This window comes from Aethalodelphis obliquidens, unplaced genomic scaffold (genome assembly GCF_003676395.1).
Source record: "Aethalodelphis obliquidens isolate GAN/ISIS:26980383/991018 unplaced genomic scaffold, ASM367639v1 scaffold2, whole genome shotgun sequence".
In the NCBI taxonomy this organism is placed as follows: domain Eukaryota; kingdom Metazoa; phylum Chordata; class Mammalia; order Artiodactyla; family Delphinidae; genus Aethalodelphis; species Aethalodelphis obliquidens.
In genome coordinates, this window is record NW_020837946.1 from 45465557 (window position 1) to 45480985 (window position 15429).

The following is a 15429-nucleotide window of genomic DNA, read 5'->3' on the forward strand; positions in this document are numbered from 1 at the left end:
TGCATCAGCAGGTGGACTCTCACCAACTGTGCCACCAGGGAAGCCCCAGACCTGTATTCTTGACTTTTTCAAATTATAGACTAAAGACAGATCTTTATTTCTGACTCTTTGTATCTGACCCATCTGAATACCCTGAAATTATCTTTTTCTAACTTAGCTACAATTTTCTTTAGAAGCCTGTTTATCTATTTGTTCACCATATTCTTTTTCATTTTCTATCGTAACTTTAGAGATAAAGAAAGAAGGAATCTTAGTTTAGGAGGCCCCAGAGGCACATAATTCAAGTAAAAAAAGCTTATTTGGGAGATGCTAAGGGAGTGGGATTATAGGCAGATCATCAACAGCATCTAGCAGAGAAAGCAACGATTGTAAAATCTGAATTAAAATATGAGCAGGGTATATTTTAAGGCCATTTATAGATATTTTATAATGTTAGTGAGAAAAATATTTATCTACCCAATGATGCTGTTATTTATTAAATCATAGGCATGGTATTCTCTTAGCATTGACTCCTAGGGTATATATAAATGATACAACTCATCTTATCTTTCCTCAAAATGTAAAGGCTGCATTATCACCTACTTCCAGCTTTAGAAATAGATCTGCTCATCCTGGACAGGAAATTTCAAACACGGCACAGCTAAAAGGTAGCCATGAAACTGTGCCATGATTTCCAAAGTGATTAACCAGATCATTTTTTCTCTTTTGTCTGCTTGGGGAAGGGGGAGAAAAAGGAGACAAAATTAGTTTTTTAGTGTAATGGTTATTTCCTTATTTATTTTGTGCAAATGTTGGTCTAATGGAATGAAATAAGAAAGAAATCACCCAAGATAACATAAGTAACTTTGTTTAAAAAAAAAACTGTTTAAAAAAAATCCCATTCCAAACAGTATAGCAAAGTAAATATTTTCCTTAAAATGGTTGACTCAACTTATGCCCACAGCATTTATTTCTATCTCAGATTGACTGAAATCCATTCTTACTGTGGAAAACACTTTTCAACCTAGAATATTTTATGCAATGTGACAGCATAAAGAAGAGCACAAAAATACCCACATCAAAAAACAAGAATGAACTTGTGCCTACTTCTATCTTTCTTCTTGCAGGAAATTGACATATACTCTGAAGTGGATGTATTATTCCACCGTCTGATATGATTAGACTTGGTCATTTAAAGAGCACTTTAAATATTCCTGCAAAAAGTTAGATAAGCTTATGAGCTGCTCTTTTGAACATATTTTTATTTTAAAATATAAAATCTTGATTTCCAATGTGAATGATTCTTAAAATTTTAGTATGAACATAACACACTCAATTTTATACTGTTTTGCCACCATTTATTACATATTATGAAATTTGAAGAGGTACATGAAATTAAATGAAGCCAACCATTTCTTTACCAAAACCTTCATTTTTTCCAACAGTATTAGTTTAAGAAAACCATTATGAACATTGCAATATGACTAGACGCCTCTATTTGTTAATGCAACACTTGTATCTTTAAATATTCCACACACAACAAAACCGACCTAAACCAACAAGCCAGGTTTAAAGGTATTTTTACTTGTCTTCTTCCTTAAGAAGATGGAACCTGTGAACCATCAGTTTAGAAGTTGTCCAATGAAGAAATTGGTTGGCAGAGGGAACATCATAAGCAAAGGTATAGTAATAAGAAAGAACATGCCACCTTTAAGGACAGGCAAGTGGTCAGGTATATATGATTTGAAAATAGAATGCTTATGAAACTATTTTATAAGAAATTTTTGCAGTAAGGTAAGACCATATCAAGAAGCCTCCTGAATGCCATGCTAAAATTTGGATTTTATCCTAAAGATGACATGAGTATGATAAAACAGGGAAGTGGTGCAAGAAAATGTATTTTAGGTCGACCATGTGGTAAATGTGGCTCTGAAGAGACCATGAAAGGGAGAAGGTGAGACAAGTAAATGTTTCTTAGAAATTTGTATATATTTGTTAAACGGCAATGCAAAATAGAAATAGACTCAAGGCATTCATATTTGTAAGATGTAAAGGGGGAATGGTGCTTGGGATTTAATTTAGGTAAGAAGAGAGCAAGACAAGACAACCCTGATCCAGGCCTTTCCTATTCTCAGAGATGTCAGTCTGAACCAAGAATTGACATCATTCCTTTTTTGTTCCATGTGCATTTTAAGTTCTCCACTCTCAGAATGGTGAAGAGAAAAGTGATAGAGGATGAGACATGACAAACTATTTCAGAATTAATATCAATTTTAAATTCACCAATTTGAAAACAAATTAAATCTAGTTCATTCCTCTACATTTGACATGAAACTTTTAGCAGTGCTTTGAAGCTGTCACCAGCAGGAAATTTTCCTAATTAGAAGAAGCAGGAGAACAATTATCAAGTCATTCACTCTTTCTGCTGCAATCAGTGGAAAACCCAAGCAACTTTCTGTGAAACTTTTGGTTATTATATTTTTCAGTATAAATAGGTTAAGGTGAAGTCTTTGTTCTTTTTAACATTAACTCTTCACAAACTCTGACCTCTCAAATATTTAGAGCCTTTTATGTAAAACACAGCATAGGCACTAAGATGGATTCGAAGTAGTGACAACTGGCCCCAGACTAAAAATTTACTTGAGTTAATGAATGATGTATGGCAGAGTGAAATTCATACCAGGGTATAGTAACTTTTTAATGCAATGGGAATTTGAGGAGGAAAATAAATCTGACTAGGGAAAAGAATGGAAATCTCAGCAATGTTTGGAGGAAAGAGGGGGGGGGGGAAAGGAAAAGAAAGAGCAAGAAAGAGCAAAAACAAGAGCGAGAGCTAAAGGAGAAAGAGCATTTCTCCTTCAATCAGTAATCAAAAGTTCTGGGATTTACTCTTATTGAGTCAATAAGGTCACACACACACACACACACACACACACACACACACACACACACACATCCCTAATCAATCACTGGGGGTATAGAATCGCTGATGGGCTTAGGCCATTCGAGATACCAATAAGGTCAGTTCTCCTTAGCCATATGGCTACTACACATGATGAAAGATGAGTTCCACCAAGGAAAAGCTGGTCTATTATAAACACAGTAGTAGGGAAATTAACAAATAAACACTAACTATACATTACATAAATGTAGAAAGAAATAAATGAGATAATCCACAGACAGTGCCCAGCACATTAAAAAAAAGGACCTAGTAATTCAAGACAATTATTTTTACTTATGATAAATTGTTCAAAAGTTCCACACTTTCATACTCTAAATAGAACTGCAATACATATCTTCATACACAAATATCTGTGCTCATCTCAAGTTACTCCTTTATTATGGCTTCCTAGAAGTTAAATTACTAGGTGAAAAAGTACTTGATCTTTTTTTTTTTGCGGTACGCAGGCCTCTCACTGTTGTGGCCTCTCCCGTTGCGGAGCACAGGCTCCAGACGCGCAGGCTTAGCGACCATGGCTCACGGGCCCAGCCGCTCCGCGGCATGTGGGATCTTCCTGGACCGGGGCACGAACCCGTGTCCCCTGCGTCGGCAGGTGGACTCTCAACCACTGCGCCACCAGGGAAGCCCTAGTATAGTATTTTAATACATTAAAAACATATTCAGGGGGCTTCCCTGGTGGCGCAGTGGTTGAGAATCTGCCTGCCAATGCAGGGGACATGGGCTCGATCCCTGGTCCGGGAAGATCCCACATGCCACGGAGCAACTAAGCCTGTGCGCCACAACTACTGAGTCTGCGCGCTAGAGCCCACGAGCCACAGCTACTGAGCCCGTGCGCCTAGAGCCTGTGCTCCGCAACAAGAGAAGCCACCGCAGTGAAAAGCCCTCGCACCGCAACGAAGAGAAGCCCCTGCTCGCTGCAACTAGACAAAGCCCGTGCGCAGAAACGAAGACCCAAGGCAGCCAAAAATAAATCAATTAAATAAATCTGAAAAAAAAACCATATTCAGGTAATTAAAGAAAAATTTATAAAACACCTACACTAAAAGCCACACTTAATTTTTAAAAGTCCTTATATTGCTACCAAAAACTGTAAAAATGTGTAACTATATTTCAGTGTGTATGGAAATAGAGCACCTATTCACTACAGGCTCTTATTAAGCATTTTTGTAAATAGCCCCATAATAGAGGCTATTCAAATGCAGGGAATCAAGAAATTGTGGTTGATTCCTCAATGAAAAATTAGACCAGAAAGCACTCATTAACTTGGACTACATAAAAAGTCATTAGTTTAATTTTTCCAGTCCTGTGGAGTTTAATTTTATTCATGTTAATATCCATGAAATGAGTAATGTATTTAAAGGCAAATTTCAATGAGCTGTAATAGTGTTCCAATTTCCCACAGTTAAGGAAAGGTGGGGAGAAGAGTTTTACTAATCCTTGTCTCTATTCTAAATTGAGTGCAATATCATCCATAATTGGATATAATTAAATTATACAAACATTATTTGATAAAATCTATAATACCTCCTATAGCAATATAATTCAGCACAAAAAAAGTGTATAAAAGTATCTACTGTTAACCAAATAATTATTATTTTACAGATGAGAAAGTCTCAGAAATGCTATGATCACAGGTTTTCTGTATGATTTGTTATGTTCCAAGGCCTTTCTTCAGCAATCAAACATTTTCAGTATCGCGGTTTTGCAGTTATTCTTTATGTTGCTCTATCACAAAATATTAGTATACCAATTTAAACTGCTGCTCTTTTGCTCAATGGGACTTATATATTATGGTGCATATTTCACTCTTAATTTAATTTAATATATACATACACTGTGCTTTGCTGTCACCACCACCTCTCACCAAAACAAAAACGACGACAAAACAAAATACATTCTCATGATAGCACCCTGGGTTTCCCTTGCAGACCTGTACTTCTTTTCTCCGTCCTGGTAGTTATGTTTGCCTGAGGGTGATTCTAGGTCCAGGACTGGCCAATAAACGCACCATAACCCTAGTCATAATTATTCATTTCAGGAATGGAAAGTTGGACTAAGTTAAAACAAAGAAAATCAAATCAACCCTTTTTTGAAAACTATTTAGAAAGAAACAATCCCTATTCACTTGAGTTGACTGACTGGGGGATTGAAAGTCTAGTGGCTATTTTGTCTTCAGGATTCCTGCCCTAAAATGAATCCAACTCAGTGGAAAACAAAGCTATGAGAGTGAGTGCCTGGATTCAGCCATGTCTGAAGCATCACTACAGAACTTTCAATTATGATAACCAATACATATTTTGTTTTGCTTAACAGTTTTAATTGGTTTTCCGTCAAGTACAACCAAATAATCACTCTCAAATATGTTATTTACTAATGTGTAATATACACTTTGTTGAATTTGTATGTGACTTTTGCTAAATTGAGCTCACAGTATAAAATAATAATGGGCCACAATGATTGATATATTAAAAACAATAAAAATTTTCTACAAAATTGTTATTCAGCAACTCTTTTGGTGTTTTGAAGGTATCTGTTGTTGTTGGAAGCTGAAAAGGGACATGATGTGCCTGCAGTAGATTTTTCAGGATTAGGAGGGCAAAACATATACTTTAAAATGTTTGTGGGCTTCCCTGGTGGCACAGTGGTTGAGAGTCCGCCTGCCGATGCGGGGGACACGGGTTCGTGCCCCGGTCCAGGGGGATCCCACATGCCGCGGAGTGGCTGGGCCCGTGAGCCGTGGCCACTGGGCCTGCGCGTCCGGAGCCTATGCTCCGCAACGGGAAAGGCTGCAGCAGTGAGAGGCTCGCGTACTGCAAAAAAAAAAAAAAAAAAAAAAAAAAAAGTTTGTGTTTTCTTAGGAAATCATACAATATAGCCTTTCATTAAATTTAGGTTGGAGTACGACATTAATCACATCTTCACTTCTGTTGAAAACAGTATAAATGTGATTGGTTTAAGCAATTATAAACAAACAGATTCGGGATAGATGTGAACAACTTAATAAATCTGATATGCAATAAGAAATGTGGAGCTTTACTAATTAAAAAATTACACAAGATGAATAATATCTCTTCCTTCCTGCAGAATTAATATTATGGTTTATGTGAAAGAAAATAAAAAACTGATTGGCAACTGAAGAGAATTATTCCAACCTGACTATACTCTAATAAGGTACTTTGTTATTTCTTTGAAGCTTTTCAGAAAGACACTAGCTAAGTAAATCTTTTGTGCCTTACTAACTGGTCTAGAAGTTCCTTAAGCAACTATCTGCTTTGACACCTATACCTTTTATAGACTTTCACTGTCTGATAAGGATTTGATATCAACTATGTGGTATCTGAATGACCTATATAAAAAAAAAAAAACTTGAACTATCAGTGTTTATAGAACTGGAAAAATAAACTTTATTTTATAAAAGACCTAAGGATATGTAAGATACTTGGGTCTACAATTTCACAGTTTCATTTTTAAGACTGGGTGTACAAGATATCATAAAGCACCAAAAAGTTCTCCCCAAATATTAGCTATAAAGAAATAAAAGTTTTGCTTACTGAAGCTCATTTTTCTTCATTGTTCCTTTGTTAAGAAAATAAAAATTATGGCCATTTTCCTTTTTTCTTAAATAGGTTTAAATATACTATCTAAATATGCATTGCTACCCAAAGGCACCTGATTCTTTTCTAGAATCTTCTCTCCATTTTACCCCCCCTTTTTAGACCTAAGCCCCATCTCAAACAGAATTCAACAAACTATAATCACCAAAGAAAGAGGTCATAGATTACAAATATATATTTGAATCATTCTTTCCCCTGACCTCTCAGGATAGAGACTGTGCTATAAAATAAATATATAAAACACTTACAATAAACAAGTATTATATTTACCCAAGCTATAAACATCTTTCTCTTCAGCCTTCTCTGTTACACATTTTCCTCACCAGAAGAGAGACATTTCTATTTTGACTTGACAAAAAACAAAAAATATCTCAAACTCTTTCAGTTATTCTTCAATTACTCTGTGATAAATGAAGACAGCTTCCTATCTGTGAGCAAAGAAGATTGCAATCATCTCATCTGAGCCTAATCTCCTGAGGCACAAGGTCTCAAAACCCAATGATATAATTTAGCATAGATATAGCAAGCGTTTTCTTGGTTCACAGATTTATGGGAATAGTAAGAGGTGTGGAAACGTCAACATAATTAGGTCAAGTCTAACTTTATTTGACAATTAAATATTTTATAGGTAAGTTAGGTCAAAGTAACCTACAGAGCAGTTGTAACAAGATGCCTATAACACTTATCCTCCCTCTCTCCTGGGGTATTTGCAAAGGAGTTATGTATGAAAGCACTTTCAAAACTGTAAAGGACTATACAAAGAGCAGATCATATTACTAAGCCAAAAAAGATGCATTCCAAACCTAAGTGTCCATAGACAGATGAATGGATAAAAAAGATGTGGCACGTATATACAATGGAATATTACTCAGCCATAAAAAGAAATTAAATTGAGTTATTTGTAGTGAGGTGGATGGACCTAGAGTCTGTCATACAGAGTGAAGTCAGAAAGAGGAAAACAAATACTGTATGCTAACACATATATATGGAATCTTAAAAAAAAAAAAACAGTTCTGAAGAACCTAGGGGCAAGACAGGAATAAAGACGCAGATGTAGAGGATGTATTTGAGGAAACAGGGAGGGGGAAGGGTAAGCTGGGACGAAGTGAGAGAGTGACATGGATATATATACACTACCAAATGTAAAACCGATAGCTAGTGGGAAGCAGCCGCATAGCACAGGGAGATCAGCTCGGTGCTTTGTGTCCACCTAGAGGGGTGGGATAGAGAGGGTGGGAAGGAGACGCAAGAGGGAGGGGATATGGGATATATGTATACATATAGCTGATTCACTTTGTTATACAGCAGAAACTAACACACCATTGTAAAGCAATTATACTCCAATAAAGATGTTAAAAATGAAAGATGTTTTCCAGGAACATTTATGACTTGTGCTGAAAAGGTAAAATTTAGTCAAATTTCCCTTTTCTAACAAGTGATATCAGAGTCCACACATGCATGTAAACTTTTGCAAAGACATGTCATTAGAATTCAACACTGAGCCACAGAAAATAGAAAAACATGTAATACCAACTATGCTTAATTTCCAAACTGTGAGTAGTTAAAAGAAGTAGGGCTTCCCTGGTGGTGCAGTGGTTAAGAATCTGCCTGCCAATGCGGGAGACATGGGTTCGAGCCCTGGTCCAGGAAGATCCCACATGCTGCGGAGCAACTAAGCCCGTGTGCCACAACTACTGAGCCTGCGCTCTAGAGCCCATGAGCCACAACTACTGAGTCCACGTGCCACAGCTACTGAAGCCCATGTGCCTAGAGCCCGTGCTCCACAACAAGGGAAGCCACCGCAATGAGAAGCTCACACCCCACAAAGAAGAGTAGCCCCCACTCACAGCAAACAGGGAAAAGCCCGCACGCAGCAACAAAGACCCAACGCAGCCAAAATTAATTAATTAATTTTAATAAAACAACCCACTTTATTTTTAAAAAGTAAATGATTAAAGAGCAGTCTTTGAATGTTCTGAATCTATTATTATGAGGAAAGTAATAGTATTAGCCATGGCAGGTCACTCCTCTGGAGCACTCATGACTAGATAAAACTGGGCAAACCAGTCTTCATCTCTTTGCTATGCATGAAAGCATTTAAAATCAAATCAGTACAGTCATTCTTTTAGGCAATGAAGACTTCATTTAATATCGACAAAGATATTACCAAGAGCACATCCTCTTAATGTTTTACTGTAATGACTCAACAGCAAAAGAGGTGAAATTACAGAAACAAAAACCTTCCAATTTCATGGATTGAGGCAAAGAGGAAACAATGAGCGAGGTACCTGTTTAAAAGATTTACCTGTCTCCAAAATATGACTGAAAGCTAGTTCTCTAATTTATAATAATCAGACTATGATGTTATAAAGATGTTCTTTCCTCATGTCCTCCCCAGTTTTATTCATCCAATGAACATTTATTAAATACCTGCTCAGTGCTCTGCACTCGGGATACAGATGAAGAAGTGGAGCTTTGAATGTAGTAGAGGAATCAGATATGTAAGCATATTATATCTTGTTATTATAAAAGCAAAAATAGATGTCATCTTATTAGGAGCTTGCATCTAACTTAATTCTTAATTTCTAAATAGTAATCTATTTAAACTAGGTGAGCCACTGATGATGATTAATCTTTTAGGTTCTTCTAACTTTTCGAAATGTTTTCACTGGTATAACAACATTTTATTTTCAAAATAACCCTGCCCATATGTAGGGCTGTGTTTCCTTATTTTTCCAAAAAGAAAATCAATACAGTCAGTATTGAGAGATGAATTACAAGCATCAGAACCAAGACACCCCAACTCAGCAATTCTACTTTCTATTCACGACTAGAGGATAACACATCTAGTTTGCAAGCTAAAATCCTGTGTACTAATTGTCATTTTATTTCACACATTTTTGGTGAACTCTAAATTTTTATTGATAATACTGGAAAAGAAAATCCCTCACGCATTGTAGCTAAAGCATGCTTTTGTGAGAAAATTATTCTAAGCTATGAATTGCTTATTATCAATGAAATAATGATGAAATTTATTTTTTGTCTATTAGAACTTGACAAGAAGACCTTTTACAGAAGAAAACAAGACACAGTGTGAAGTCGGAAAGAATATACCAGGTGCTTGTACACAATGAAAATTGCTGCCTAATCAAGGAAACCATACTTTTCAACCTATTTACATCTTGCCAGCTGGATTATAAGTACAGCAATCACAGGCTTACTGTCTATCTGAATTAGATAAAAACTGCAACACTTTCTTTGTGCTTGGTACATAGTACATGCTCAATAGATACATGGGAAAGATTCGGGGGAGAAACAGCCAAAAGACTGCTAGAAGAGAGAAAAGTCTTATGAATAGGTTATCAAGTTCCACCTTAACAAAAATCAAACAAATAAAGAAACTAACAATAATAACCCCCCCCCCCCCCACACACACACACAGAGTTAACCAGAAGCAACACATACATTTAAAAGCATTTAGGGCTTCCGAGAAGATGGCGGAAGAGTAAGACGCCGAGATCGCCTTCCTCCCCATAGATACATCAGAAATACATCTACACGTGGAACAACTCCTACAGAACACCTACTGAACGCTGGCAGAAGACCTCAGACCTCCCAAAAGGCAAGAAACTCCCCACGTACCTGGGTAGGGCAAAAGAAAAAAGAATAAACAGAGACAAAAGGATAGGGACGGGGCCTGCACCAGTGGGAGGGAGCTGTGAAGGAGGAAAGGTTTCCACACACTAGGAAGCCCCTTCGCGGGCGGAGACTGCAGGTGGCAGCGGGGGGAGCTTCGGGGCCGCGGAGGATCGCGCAGCCACAGGGGTGCGGAGGGCAAAGCGGGAAGATTCCCGCACAGAGGATCAGGGCCGACCGGCACTCACCAGCCCGAGAGGCTTGTCTGCTCACCCACCAGGGCAGGCAGGGTTGCGAGCTGAGGAGCGGGCTTCGGTCTGAGTGCCGGGAGAGGACTGGGGTTGGCGGCGTGAACACAGCTTGCAGGGCGTTAGTGCGCCACGGCTGTTTGGGAGGGAGTCCGGTGAAAAGTCTGGACCTGCCGAAGAGGCAAGAGACTTTTTCTTCCCTCTGTTTCCTGGTGCGTGAGGAGAGGGGATTAAGAGCGCTGCTTAAAGGAGCTCCAGAGACGGGTGCGAGCTGCGGCTAAAAGCGCGGACCACAGAGACAGGCAGGAGATGCTAAGGCTGCTGCTGCCGCCACCAAGAAGCCCGTGTGCAAGCACAGGTCACTATCCACACCCCGCTTCCGGGAAGCCTGTGCAGCCCGCCACTGCCAGGGTCCCGGGATCCAGGGACAACTCCCCCAGGAGAATGCACTGCACGCCTCAGGCTGGCGCAACGTCATGCAGGCCTCTGCCTCCACAGGCTCGCCCCGCACTCAGTGCCCCTCCCTCCCCCGCACCTGAGTGACCCAGAGCCCCCGAATCAGCGGCTCCTTTAACCCCGTCCTGTCTGAGCAAAGAACAGACGCCCTCCGGCAACCTACACGCAGAGGCAGGGCCAAATCCAAAGCTGAGCCCCTGGGAGCTGTGAGAACAAAGAAGAGAAAGGGAAATCTCTCCAGCAGCCTCAGAAGCAGTGGATTAAACCTCCACAATCAACTTGATGTACCCTGCATCTGTGGAATACATGAATAGACAATGAATCATCCCAAATTAAGGAGGTGGACTTTGAGAGCAAGACTTATGATTTTTTCCCCTTTTCCTCTTTTTGTGACTGTGTATGTATATGCTTCTGTGTGAGATTTTGTCTGTATAGCTTTGCTTCCACCATTTGTCCTAGGGTTCTATCCATCCGTTTTTTGTTTTCTTTTTTTTGTTTTAATTTTTTTTCTTAATAATTATTTTTTACTTCAATAACTTTATTTTATTTTACTTTATCTTCTTTCTTTCTTTCTTTCCTTCCTTCCCTCCTTTACACACGAATCATCCCAAATTGAGGAGATGGACTTTGAGAGCAAGATTTATGTTTTTTCCCCTTTTCCTATTTTTGTGAGTGTGTATGTGTATACTTCTGTGTGAGATTATGGCTGTAGAGCTTTGCTTCCACCATTTGTCCTAGGGTTCTATCCGTTTCTTTTATTTTTTTAATTTGTTTTCTCTTAATAATTACTTTTTATTTTAATAACTTTATTATATTTTATCTTTATTTTATTTTACTTTATCTTCTTTCTTTTTTTCCTTCCTTCCCTCCTTCCTTCCTCCCTCCCCCCCTCCTTTCTTTCTTTCTACTTCTACTAATTCTTTCTTTCTACTTTTTCTCCCTTCTATTCTGAGCCATGTGGATGAAAGGCTCTTGGTGCTGCAGCCAGGAGTCAGTGCTGTGCCTCTGAGGTGGGAGAGCCAACTTCAGGGCACTGCCACAAGAGACCTCCCAGCTCCACATAATATCAAATAGCAAAAATCTCCCAGAGACCTCCATCTCAACACCAGCACCCAACTTCACTCAACGACCAGCAAGCTACAGTGCTGGACATCCTATGCCAAATAACTAGCAAGACAGGAACACAACACCACCCATTATCAGAGAGGCTGCGTAAATTCATAATAAGTCCACAGACACTCCAAAACACACCACCAGACGTGGACCTGCCCACCAGAAAGACAAGATCCAGCCTCATCCACCAGAACAAAGGCACTAGTCCCCTCCACCAGGAAGCCTACACAACCCACTAAACCAACCTTAGCCACTGGGAACAGACACCAAAAACAACGGGAACTATGAACCTGCAGCCTGCAAAAAGGAGACCCCAAACACAGTACGATAAGCAAAATGAGAAGACAGAAAAACACACAGCAGATGAAGGAGCAAGATAAAAACGCACCAGACCTAACAAATGAAGAGGAAATAGGCAGTCTACCTGAAAAAGAATTCAGAATAATGATAGTAAAGATGATCCAAAATCTTCAAAATAGAATAGACAAAATGCAAGAAACATTTAACAAGGACCTAGAAGAACTAAAGATAAAACAAACAACGATGAACAACACAATAAATGAAATTAAAAATACTCTAGATGGGATCAATAGCAGAATAACTGAGGCAGAAGAACGGATAAGTGACCTGGAAGATAAAATAGTGGAAATAACTATTGCAGAGCAGAATAAAGGAAAAAAATGAAAGGAACGGAGAACAGTCTCAGAGACCTCTGGGACAACATTAAACACACCAACATTCGAATTATAGGGGTTCCAGAAGAACAAGAGAAAAAGAAAGGGACTGAGAAAATATTTGTAGAGATTATAGTTGAAAACTTCCCTAATATGGGAAAGGAAATAGTTAATCAAGTCCAGGAAGCACAGACAGTCCCATACAGGATAAATCCAAGGAGAAATACGCCAAGACACATATTAATCAAACTGTCAAAGATTAAATACAAAGAAAACATATTAAAAGTAGCAAGGGAAAAACAACAAATAACACATAAGGGAATCCCCATAAGGTTAACAGCTGATCTTTCAGCAGAAACTCTGCAAGCCAGAAGGGACTGGCAGGACATATTTAAAGTGATGAAGGAGAAAAACCTGCAACCAAGATTACTCTACCCAGCAAGGATCTCATTCAGATTTGATGGAGAAATTAAAACCTTTACAGACAAGCAGAAGCTGAGAGAGTTCAGCACCACCAAACCAGCTTTACAACAACTGCTAAAGGAACTTCTCTAGGCAAGAAACACAAGAGAAGGAAAACACCTACAATAACGAACCCAAAACAATTAAGAAAATGGGAATAGGAACATACATATCGATAATTACCTTAAATGTAAATGGACTAAATGCTCCCACCAAAAGACACAGATTGGCTGAATGGATACAAAAACAAGACCCATATATTTGCTGTCTGCAAGAGACCCACTTCAGACCTAGAGACACATACAGACTGAAAGTAAGGGGATGGAAAAAGATATTTCATGCAAATGGAAACCAAAAGAAAGCTGGAGTAGCAATTCTCATATCAGACAAAATAGACTTTAAAATAAAGACTATTAGAAGAGACAAAGAAGGACACTAGGGCTTCCCTGGTGGTGCAGTGGTTGAGAGTCCACCTGCCGATGCAGGGGACGCGGGTTCATGCCCCGGTCGTGCCCCAGGAAGATCCCACATGCCGCAGAGCAGCTGGGCCCGTGAGCCATGGCCACTGAGCCTGCGCGTACGGAGCCTGTGCTCCGCAACGGGAGAGGCCACAACAGTGAGAGGCCTGTGTACTGAAAAAAAAAGGACACTACATAATGGATCAAGAAGAAGATATAACAATTGTAAATATTTATGCACCCAACATAGGAGCACCTCAATATATAAGGCAAATACTAACAGCCATAAAAGGGGAAATCGACGGTAACACATTCATAGTAGGGGACTTTAACACCCCACTTTAACCAATGGACAGATCATCCAAAATGAAAATAAATAAGGAAACACAAGCTTTAAATGATACATTAAACAAGATGGACTTAATTGATATTTATAGGACATTCCATCCAAAAACAACAGAATACACATTTTTCTCAAATGCTCATGGAACATTCTCCAGGATAGATCATATCTTGGGTCACAGATCAAGCCTTGGTAAATTTAAGAAAACTGAAATTGTATCAAGTATCTTTTCCGACCACAACACTATGAGACTAGATATCAATTACAGGAAAAGATCTGTAAAAAATACAAACATATGGAGGCTAAACAATACACTACTTAATAACCAAGTGATCACTGAATAAATCAAAGAGGAAATTAAAAAATACCTAGAAACAAATGACAATGGAGACACGACGAACCAAAATCTATGGGATGCAGCAAAAGCAGTTCTAACAGCTAGGTTTATAGCAGTACAATCCTGCCTTAAGAAACAGGGAACATCTCGAATAAAAAACCTAACCTTGCACCTGAAACAATTAGAGAAAGAAGAACAAAAAAACCCCAAAGTTAGCAGAAGGAAAGAAATCATAAAAATCAGATCAGAAATAAATGAAAAAGAAATGAAGGAAACAATAGCAAAGATCAATAAAACTAAAAGCTGGTTCTTTGAGAAGATAAACAAAATTGATAAACCATTAGCCAGACTCATCAAGAAAAAAAGGGAGAGGACACAAATCAATAGAATTAGAAATGAAAAAGGAGAAGTAACAACTGACACTGCAGAAATACAAAAGATCATGAGACATTACTACAAGCAACTCTATGCCAATAAAATGGACAACCTGGAAGAAATGGACAAATTCTTAGAAATGCACAACCTGCCAAGACTAAATCAGGAAGAAATAGAAAATATGAACAGACCAATCACAAGCACTGAAATTGAAACTGTGATTAAAAATCTTCCAACAAACAAAAGCTCAGGACCAGATGGCTTCACAGGAGAATTCTATCAAACATTTAGAGAAGAGCTAAAACCTATCCTTCTGAAACTACTCCAAAATATAGCAGAGGGAGGAACACTCCCAAACTCATTCTATGAGGCCACCATCACCCTGATACCAAAACCAGACAAGGATGTCACAAAGAAGGAAAACTACAGGCCAATATCACTGATGAACATAGATGCAAAAATCCTCAACAAAATACTAGCAAACAGAATCCAACAGCACATTAAAAGGATCATACACCATGACCAAGTGGGGTTTATTCCAGGAATGCAAGGATTCTTCAATATACTCAAATGAATCAACGTGATACACCATATTAACAAATTGAAGGAGAAAAACCATACGATCATCTCAATAGATGCAGAGAAAGCTTTCGACAAAATTCAACACCCATTTATGATAAAAACCCTGCACAAAGTAGGCATAGAGGGAACTTTCCTCAACATAATAAAGGCCATATATGACAAACCCACAGCCAACATCATCCTCAATGAT

The 15429-nt window shown here is 38.6% G+C and overlaps 1 protein-coding gene across 3 annotated transcripts in view; it reads right to left on the reverse strand.

Annotated features, from left to right (window-relative positions):
- GULP1 (GULP PTB domain containing engulfment adaptor 1) overlaps positions 1-15429 on the reverse strand; it is a 267960-nt gene that overhangs the window by 176253 nt on the left and 76278 nt on the right. The gene's annotated exons all lie outside the window — the stretch shown is intronic.